Source organism: Suncus etruscus, chromosome 1, assembly GCF_024139225.1.
Source record: "Suncus etruscus isolate mSunEtr1 chromosome 1, mSunEtr1.pri.cur, whole genome shotgun sequence".
NCBI classification, from domain to species: domain Eukaryota; kingdom Metazoa; phylum Chordata; class Mammalia; order Eulipotyphla; family Soricidae; genus Suncus; species Suncus etruscus.
This window is the reverse complement of record NC_064848.1, coordinates 18466436-18476992: the sequence shown is the minus strand read 5'-3', so window position 1 is coordinate 18476992 and position 10557 is coordinate 18466436. Positions and strand designations below refer to the sequence as shown.

At 32.9% G+C, this 10557-nt stretch overlaps 1 non-coding gene across 1 annotated transcript; it reads right to left on the bottom strand.

Annotated features, from left to right (window-relative positions):
* Positions 1-2259: 2259 nt before the first annotated feature.
* On the bottom strand, positions 2260-2366 carry LOC126026944 (U6 spliceosomal RNA). Its single transcript, XR_007502132.1, has one exon. It is a non-coding gene; the product is annotated as a U6 spliceosomal RNA (small nuclear RNA).
* Between the last annotated feature and the right edge of the window lie 8191 nt (positions 2367-10557).

The window sequence follows — 10557 nt, the reverse complement described above, 5'->3', positions numbered from 1 at the left end:
CCACAATTATTGTGTTGTTATTGATATTATTTTTCAGCTTGTCAACAATTTTATTAAATATTTTACTGGCACCTCTTTCAGTGCATATATGTTTAGGAAAGTGATTTCTTCCTGCTGTATGTATCCTTTGATTAATACAAATTATCCATCTTTGTCCCTTACAACTTTCCTGAGTATAAAGGTTGCATCATTTGGTATTAGTATAGCCACTCCAGCTTTTTTATGGGTGTTGTTTGCTTGAATGATTTTCCTCCAGCCTTTTATTTTGAGTCTATGTTTGTTCTGACTATTCAGGTGCATTTCTTGTAGGCAGTAGAAGGCTGGATTGAGTTTTTTTGATCCATTTAGCCACTCTGTGTCTCTGAACTGGTGCATTTAGTACATTGACATTGAGAGAAAGAATTGTCCTGGGAGTTAGTGACATCTTTATATCAAAATTTGGTGTGTCTTGTCTAAAAGTAGGTCACTCAGTTTTTCTTTTAAGAATGGTGTTGAGTCTGTAAAGTTTCTGAGCTGTTGTTTGTCTGTGAAACCATGTATTGTTCCTTCATACCTGAAAGTGAGTTTTGCTGGGTGCAGTATTCTAGGCGAAGCATTTATTTCATTGAGCTTTGTCACTATGTCCCACCACTGCCTTCTGGCTTGAGTGTTTCCAGTGACAGGTCTGCAGTAAATCTCAAGGATGTTCCATTGAATGTAATTTCTCTTTTCGATCTTGTTGTTTTCAGAATTCTATCTCTATATGTGGAATTTGTCACTTTGACTAGGATGTGTCTTGGGGTGTTTTTTCTAAGGTCTCTTTTAGTTTGTACTCTTCGGGCATGCAGGATTTGATTGCATGTATTCATTAGCTCTGGTAGTTTCTCTTTAATGCTGTTCTTGACCATTGATTCTTCCTGGAGATTTTCTTCCTGGGTCTCTGGGACTCCAATGATTTTTAATTTGTTTCTGTTGAGCTTATCATAGACTTCTATTTTCATCTGTTCCCATTCTTTGAGTAATTTTTCCATTGTTTGATCATTTGCTTTAAGGCTTTTTTCCAATTTCTTCTGCTGTATGGAATTGTTATTCATCTCATCTTCCAGTGTACTAATTCTATCCTCAGCTGCTGTTAACCCATGGGAAAGCTCTACCATGTTTTTCTTCAATTCATCTACTGAGTTTTTCAGACCTGTTATTTGACCTGAAATTTCAGTTTGAAGTTTTCTTATTTCTATCTTCATATTCTCTTGATTCTTATTTGTGTTCTTTTCTATACTTTTTTTGAATTCTTTGAATATCTTCCATATTGTGACTCTAAACTCCTTATCTGAGAGACTGACTAGTTGGTTGTTCATGTTCAAGTCATCAGAGTTGCCATCGTCATTCTCTATGTCTGGCATTGGCCTGCATTGTTTCCCCATTGTCACACTTGTATTGTGGGTTTTTCTACGTGTTGTGGTTGTATTCATTGGCTAAATGATGTGCAAGGTCGGGAAGCGAAGTGGAGTGGCTGTGCTCCTCTGGCTCCACCCATTCTGGGCTTGTAAACTCACCTCCAGGGAAGGCTCCAGTGAAGGTGAGCCATCTGCCAAGGAGCCACACACAGAATGAAATCAGGCCGAAAATGGAGCACAGCACAGAAGACAGGCAGATAAGGGTGCTGGCATCTGAGTTCCAGCAGAGTTCAGTGGTTTCCCTTTTCTGGGCATGTAAGCTCACCTCCAGGGAAGTCTCCAGGGAAGGCGATCTGTCTGCAGATGAGCCAAACACAGGATGAAATTAGGCCGAAGATGGAGCACAGCACAGAAGACAGGCAGATAGGGGTGCTGGCATCTGATTCAGCAGAGTTCAGCGGCTTCCCCTTTCTGGGCTTGTAAAGTCAGCCATTTCTTACTCACTCACTTGCTCACTGGGTAGCTTCAGAATGTAGTTTTTGGGGGGTTTCCTTCCCAGAGCTCTGAGGAGAGCTTCAGGGATTCAGAAAAGACAGAGAAGCATAGGAAAGGGCTCCCTTCAGGTCCTCAGGTTCCTCAGAAGAAGCACAGCAAGGCAGAGACTCTGCAGGTGAAGCAATCAGCACTTCACCTGGCAGTCCCCACAGTCAGCCATTTCTTACTCACTCACTTGCTCACTGTGTAGCTTCAGAATGCAGTTTTGGGGGGGTTTGCTTCCCAGGGCTCTGAGGAGAGCTTCAAGGATTCAGAAAAGACAAAGAGCACAGGACAGGTCTCCCTTGAGGTCCTCAGTTTCCTCAGAAGAAACTTTATCTTTTTTATTTTTAATATGGAATGCTTCACAAATTTGCATGTCATCCTTATGCAGGGGCCATGCTAATTTTCTCTGTATCATTTTAATTTTAGTTTATGTGCTGCCGAAACAAGCACATAACTTTATCTTTTTTTGTAACTAAATCTGTTTTTGAAGATTTAGGTTGATCACCTTAGTTTTCCATTGTATTGCTATGTTATATTAGACTCTAAAGAGTGCTCATTAAGATAATGTGTTGATAAATAGTCTATTAATTTTTTATTTGATTATGTGTGCTAATAGAATCTAATGTATATGTCCACAGATATTATTGGAATACAAAACTACATGCCAAGGACTCCTGCTACAGTGCTCACTCATTGAGTATGTTACTACAATTTATTTTAATTTGAGGTAATCATTTTATCATAATGCTCATACTTTTAGTTTGCTTTCAGAAAAGGAAGCTGGATGTTTAAGACCCACTAGACAATACTGCATGGTGTAGACTCCCTTTACAGTGCTCATAATGCTATCACTTAGTTTTCTAGACTTGAAAACTACGATTGTTTTAAGAATGCACACTACACAATCTAACCATTGTCTATGTGTGTGAGTGTATGTGTTGGCCACATATATGTCTATCTAATGTCTGTCTGTAATGTACATAATGTCTGTCTATGGTATATATTGTCCACCTGTTATATATATATATATATATATATATATATTCTTCCTATGGTATATATTGTCCACCTGTTATATATATATATATATATATTCTTCCTCTCCCCTACCCCCACTTGCCACTTTACAAATCCTTTTCTATCACTTCAGTCTCTCACCCTTGATCTTTATTTCTCCCTATTTAACCCTTTTACCCTCAGCTCCACTGAGTGTGACCCAAAAACAAAAAACCAAAAAAAAAGAGAGAAAGAAATAGAAACCTAGAATGAAACTTCAATCTCTGTATTTATACTTTTTATTATAACTTACAAATGTATCTATTATTTCTTTATAAATAGCACTTAATAAGTTAACTATTATAGTATATATATCATAATCAAAATTTATAGAAGTTCCAAATTGCTTTAATAATTAAAGGAGCATTATACATTGAAATAAACTGAATCCAAACTTGAAGTGTTTTGGGGTTCTTTATCCTCCTTCTCTCTTTTATCAGTCTCATAGTTCCTAAGTAAATCTATTTTATCTTAAATTGTTCTCATCATGATGTAGACCTTTCAGATTAAGTTTTTAATTTGAAGACTACATTCCAATACCTATTGATTTAAAGAATATCACCATAGATATCAAAATTCTATAAAAGTCTCAAATACCTTAACTATGTATATATACACATACTTATTTATATATTATTTTATATATTATATATACACAAACTTAGTTTAATTAATTGTTTCTCAGGAGAATGGAATCTTTAGTACTCTTTCAAGAGGCTTGTTGTGTAATTAGTAAGACATTGCTTAGCCTCAGATGGAACATAACAAACTCAAAGAAGTTCAACAATATAGTAAGAGCTGAAACACATTATCACAGAGTCTACAGACACTTTGATCATGATCAGAAACCAGTAAGGCTTACCTTTTTTTTTAAGGAAGAATGCTTATAAATATCTTTAGGGAACATAAAGCTAGAAACAATAGTGCCAGAGTTAAAACCACCAAAAAGAACAGCTGCAAATGACAAATGAATGAAAAGAAAATAATCAGTGTGCCATCTAACAGCAGGGTAGGCACCATTTTAAAAGAATAAGAAAGTAAAAAAGTAAATTACAATAAAAAAGCTAAAATGTTGAGGCATTAAAACATTGAGGAAGAAAATATGTACACAATTTTGACAAATATGTCATGCATATTATTGTCTGGCATGTACTTAGTGTGACTCTCCAGAGTAGAAAGAGATGGTATGAAAACTCTTCAAAGAAGCTTCTGAGAATTTTTCAACATACAGATAGATTACTAAAATTTACTTGTAAAAGATGCCCTGTCTATCTCTAGTATAAAATAAAATAAATCACATTTAACTCACATGGAAGAAAAGTCAGATAGGACAAAATATGAAAACTTAATAAGAGTATTTCTGTTAAGAATAACTATGTTCCAGGACTAGGAATGTGACTCATTAATAGCATACTCGCCTTTAACATAAAATGAGATGAGTTTAATACTTGGGATACATTATGAATGAGTAAATACAAATAAAATAAAATATCTTTTTATACACACTTGCAAGGTTCAATTTTAGATGGTATCCAGGAAATTATAATTGCTTTAAAACTAAAAGTGATTATTATAGTGTAAAACTGACTGAAGGAATTTGAGAAACTTCTTATAATCCTATGGGCATTGATTAAATAATTATATAATATAGAAGTGTTAATTTTTTTGCAAACGAAGGGCATTCTAATTAAATTTTTGGAAGGGACTCATAGAAAAGTTTAAACTGCTTCTAAAACAGATATGCTTAAGTAAATCTCAAAAGTATTCACTATTTAAAAACAAATATAGTGAAAGAGTGTAGGATATAAACTAACAGTAATTTTCTTCAAACTAAATAGACAATAATATATTTGATGAATGTAAAGAGATAGAGGTCCTAGAAACCAAAACTAAGTAAAAACTTTCCATATAAAATAAGCAAAAAATCACAATATCAGATACTATATTATGCAAAAATCTCAGTAAATAAATTTTTTCATCAATACTATCACACGCCATACTAAAAATAAAATAATTCTAATGAATAAATCTGCTATGAAAGTATCTCTTTATGAAGAATCTCCTTTCTCTTTACTTTTCAATGAAAATTTAATATAAATTATATAGTCTCTCAGTTTTGATTTGTTTTAAAATTTTCTTCTATTTACTATTTTGACAGGTACATTAATTGGATGTTGCCTACCAAATTAGAAATTATTTTTTCAATATTTGAAAAATATTTTTGTGGGGAGTATCCAATTTTTCTGTTGAATGCTCATCAATCATAACATATATTTTCTCTTTGGGCAACATATTTATTATGAGTACACCTGTTATTGTTTATTTTAGTAGTAGTAACTTAATATTATTTTATAGTAATAGAATAAATCTCATAATTCAAAATTTCAAGAAGTTCAAAATTGCTTTAACAATTGAATGAGCATTATATATTAAAATCAACTGAATCAATCTGGGTCCATTGGTGGAGGGAGGTTGACACTAGTGGTGGGAAGGGCCCTGAATATCTAAAATTGTATATCTAAAAATCAACTATGAAGGACTCTGTAGATTACAATTGTTTTAATAAAATAAATTTATTTTTAAAAATCAACTGGATCCAAACTTGGTAATAGTAGTTTGAGGATCATATACATTGATACTCAGGGCTTATTTTTGGCTCTAAACTCAGGAATTACTACTGGCAGTGTTCAATGGACAAAATGAATTTCTGGGGAGCAAACTTGGGTTAAGAGTATGCAAGGCAAGTGTCCGATCCATTGTAGTATCTATCTGGCCCCATATGTAGTTGTTTAAAATGCAATTATCAGAGGCTAGAGAGAATGCAAAGGGTAAGGCGTTTGCACAGCATGCATGTAGTTGACCCACGTTTGACCCCTGTCATCCATGTGGTCTCCTGAACATCACCAGAGTACAGAGACAAGAGTATTTTAGTGTGTGACCCCCATAAGAAAAATGAAGAAAAAGAACAAAATACATTTATCACAAGCACAGTCAAATTATGTTGTTATGTTGCCAAGACAAGAAATGGAACTAAACCAAAATTCAGTTTCTTTTCATACTTCATCAAGCTCTCGTTACATCATAAAAATACAGAGATATAACTATTTTTAAATTTTTCATTTTATTTACTATAATATGCCTGATATATTTTCTCTTGTATATTGCAGATTTGTAAAATTCCTTGAATTTGTAAACTGTTTTATTTGATCCATTTTGAAAATTGTTGGCCTACATGTCTTCAAATATTACATCTTATATATCACCCTCTACCCCTTTGAGCATTTAACTATCACTTTATTTAGACATTATTCTTTATCCTATATGTATCATTATTTAAAAATTCTATGATTAAATTTTCATATTTCTTTCTATTACTCATATTTTTATTCCTACAGTTATGCGTTATCTACTAACACCACGATGGAGCTATAAGTATTTTTATTTTTCTGACTAGTATTATTTAAGATTTTATTATATTATTTCATCCCTTTAGTATATATAATATGGTTATTTTAACTATTACTAGTAATTCCAGGGGCCGGAGCGATGGCGCTAGAAGTAAGGTGTCTGCCTTGCAACCACTAGCCCAGGACAGACGTTGGTTAGATCCCACAGCATTCCATATGGTCCCCCCAACCCAGGAACGATATCTGAGAGCATAGCCAGGAGTAACCTGAGAGTCAACGGGTGTGACCCAAAAACAAAACAAAAAAACAAACTTCAATATAATGTTTTTGTTTATTTTGGGAGGGCGGGGCCTAAGGAAGCTTAACTTTCAGTATTTTAAGGAATAGCCATATTGCTTTCCAGAAAGAATGGACTAGATAGCATTCCCACAGCAGTGAATGGAAGAACCTTTTCCTGGCACATTCTTTGCGATGTGTATCATTCTCTGTGGTGTGAAATGATACCTCATTTTTGTTTTGATTTGCATCTCCTGGATAATTAATATCTGGAGCATTCTTTTGTGTGCACATTTCCTTTTTGTCTTAATTATATGATAGATTATAGATAGATTATATTATATTAATAGCAGTAAATTAATTTTATTTCATTTGGGAACTAAGTTGATAAGAATAGAGCTACATTTCTGTTATTTGTTTATTTGCTGTGTACCTTATGATACAAATACAAATAATCTTTGAGATTCCAAAGGATAGTGATTTTTTTTTAATCTCAAGAGTTTTGTCTGGATTTTAGTTTGGCACTCTTTTCTGTATACTAGTATTTCAAGAACTTTAAAGTGCTAACATTTTGATCATTTAGGTGATTTTTTTGTTGTTGTTTTTTGTTTTTCAGCCACACCTGGTAATGCTCAGGAGTTACTCCTGGCTATGCGCTCAGAAATTGTTCTTGGCTTGGGGACCACATGGGACTCTGGGGAAAAGAACCACGGTTTGTCTTAGGTCAGCAGTGTGCAAGGCAAAAGCCCTACCTCTGTGCCACAGCTCTCACCCAATTTAGTTGAATTTTTAATGGCAAAATATCAAATAGCTGATCTTCATACTTTTTCAGACATTTAAATATATATTCTTATTTTAGAATTTTTTAAACTCTCCTAATGGTTTTTGATGAGTTTTTCCCTCATATGTTTAGTCTGCAATTGCAAGAAGATATTTTCCTTATCCATAAATGCAGATGTTTTATACATTATTGTTATAGAATTCATTCATACTAATTAGAGCAAATAACATAACTATTGTAATAAAGACTATAAAATATAGTCTATAACTAAAAGATATGTGTCTACTCAGTAGTTATGTTTCTAGATTACATTGGGGAGGAAAGGTGGATATTAGACAAATAATAAATTTTAAAGTCTTATTTGTACTCATGTTTTCTATTAATATATATTCACTGGGAAAAATTATTTTGTTTTATTTATTTTGTTTACATTAAATATTTATTTTATCATCTTTTGCAATGAGTCTAGAATATACCACCTGTAATGTTTAAGTTTTTCCTCTATGGTGATGTATGGAGGAATCTCTAAACAAATTGCTAAATATCAAAGCTATTATTAGTAATATTTATTTTAGAATGAGCTTTCACAATTTTAATGTGTTTATAGTATTTATATGCTAATATATCTTTAGGATAAAACCAAAAAGTTAAAGCAATAGCACCCTCCAGAAACAACCAAATGAACATAGGAAAATATAAATACATAGTACTGTCATTTTTTTCTGGATGATACAAACCCTTAAATGATTAAAAAAAAAGAGACAACTAATACTATACATTTTTCTTAATATATATTTGAAAATTCTAGGTTTTTTATTTATAAATTTACTTCATAAAATAATCCCTAAAAGTTTAGTCTAAGCAGTTTAGATAATAAGAAAAATGGCACAATCATGATTCACCATACTATTGAGGCATGTTTCTATAGAAAATATAAATTTTGAGATAACAGAAATTTGTTCTGAGTATATTAAATAAAGTTAAAAACTACTTAGTTAATAATCCCTATCTTGATTGTATAAGAATATAGAACAAAAATTATGGGGCCGGGCGGTGGCGCTGGAGGTAAGGTGCCTGCCTTGCCTGCGCTAGCCTAGGACGGACCGCGGTTCGATCCCCCGGCATCCCATATGGTCCCCCAAGAAGCCAGGAGCAACTTCTGAGCGCACAGCCAGGAGTAACCCCTGAGCGTCACAGGGTGTGGCCCAAAAACCAAAAAAAAAAAAAAAAAAGAATATAGAACAAAAATTATATTGCATATTACATCAAAATCAATTTTTTCCAAGGATAAAACTAAATTTACTTTTCTAAAAATAATTTTTAGGCATATATTCTTAGGTAATTTTTGAAGATTTCCCAGTTTTAATCTCTAAGATAAGCATATACACTATAATTTCAACTTTCAAGTTGTGGCATCTAAAAACAAAGGAAACTAGCTTAGCCCTCAACAATTGTCATAAAATTACGATTATAAATAATATTTAGGGGCTGGAGCAGTGGTGCAAGTAGTAAGGCAGACGTCTGCCTTGCATGCACTAGCCTAGGATGGACTGCAGTTCTATACCTAGCATCCCATATGGTCCCCCAAGCCAGGAGCAATTTCTGAGCACATAGCTAGGAATAACCCCTGAGCCTCACTGGGTGCGGCCCAAAAACCAAAAAAAAAATTATTTAATTTAAAAGTAATTAAATAATTGTCTCAGTTGAATCATTTGTAGCCATAAATCTTCACTACATATGTAAAATTGTATTTCTCTTATGAATATGCATATTTACAAAGAGATTATGCACTTATCATATTCTATATCAGCAGCACAATCAATATTAATACTAAACTAAATTTAAGTTTGATCATGCAAATGGTAGGAGTGTTACCAAGTTTTTTCCCTTTTTATGTCTACTTTAGCTTTATTAGTAATAATTGTTTTTTTTATGTAACTGAAGAGGCAGAAACTAGAAAGTCCAAAAATAGCAATTTATGTGGCCTTTTTATCAGCTCAAGGCATTTAACAATAGATATGCAATGGAATTTGCAAGGAAATTGAAAACAAATATCAGAAGTACCGTAACCCCTGTGCAGCTGGATGTGGCCCCCCCAAAAAAAGAGAAAACATAAACATAAAGCAAATTTCCAGTAACATATTCACATGAATAGAAGCATTTGTAATCATAACAGTTTTATGTGCTGCAATTTTAAAACCTTAAAATTGACATCCGACAAAATATGGATAGTAAAAATATGGATAGTAAAAACTTTCTCTTGTCCCTCTTGAGGTCTTTTTGAAATATAATAATTTTTAAGAACATTATATCACAAAGATAGAGAAACAGAAAATCAAATAAACTCATGAAATATAAATTAATAAATGAGAACTTTCTACTGTGAGGAAAAAGAAAGGGTGACTATGACTTGAAATATTGAACAATGAAATCAGTCTGCCTTTGAACAGTTCAATGAGGTCAATAAAATAATTAGTGAGTTTTCAAGTGTAAAACATTTATATTTGATTTAATGAAAAATAGAAAAACAAGAAGCTAGACTACCACAGTAATTTCTCTTTTTTAATAATTGATTGTAATTAGTGTAATGTATTTATGCTATGTTATATTTATAGAATTGGTGTAAAGGTACCTCTACATATTACCACCAATGTCCAAGATCACCTCCACACAGGATGCTTTATTACTTCTCATACAACTACTCCACACTAGAATGCCAGGGTAATGTTTTTTTATCTCCTCAGGATTCTCCCAAAATATGATCACTTACAGGTATTCATCTAAACTGAAGTATAATAGGCAACTGGTTCGCTCAACTGTTCATAACTGACCTTCATTTGAGAAAATGCCTGAAATAAGAAAAGGAATAAAGTTAAACCAAAAGTATATGATCAGAAAAAAATCTTTTAAAAACACCAAGTCATTTGATACATTTTATGAAATAGAGTCAAAATTATTAATTCTATGAAACCAAAACAAAATTTATTAGCTAAAGAAATCCAGATAGACAGATATCTATATAACAATAGAAAAAAGAGACACGGGGCCGGAGAGATAGCATGGAGGTAAGGTGTTTGCCTTTCATGCAGGAGGTCATCGGTTCAAATCCTGGCATCCCATA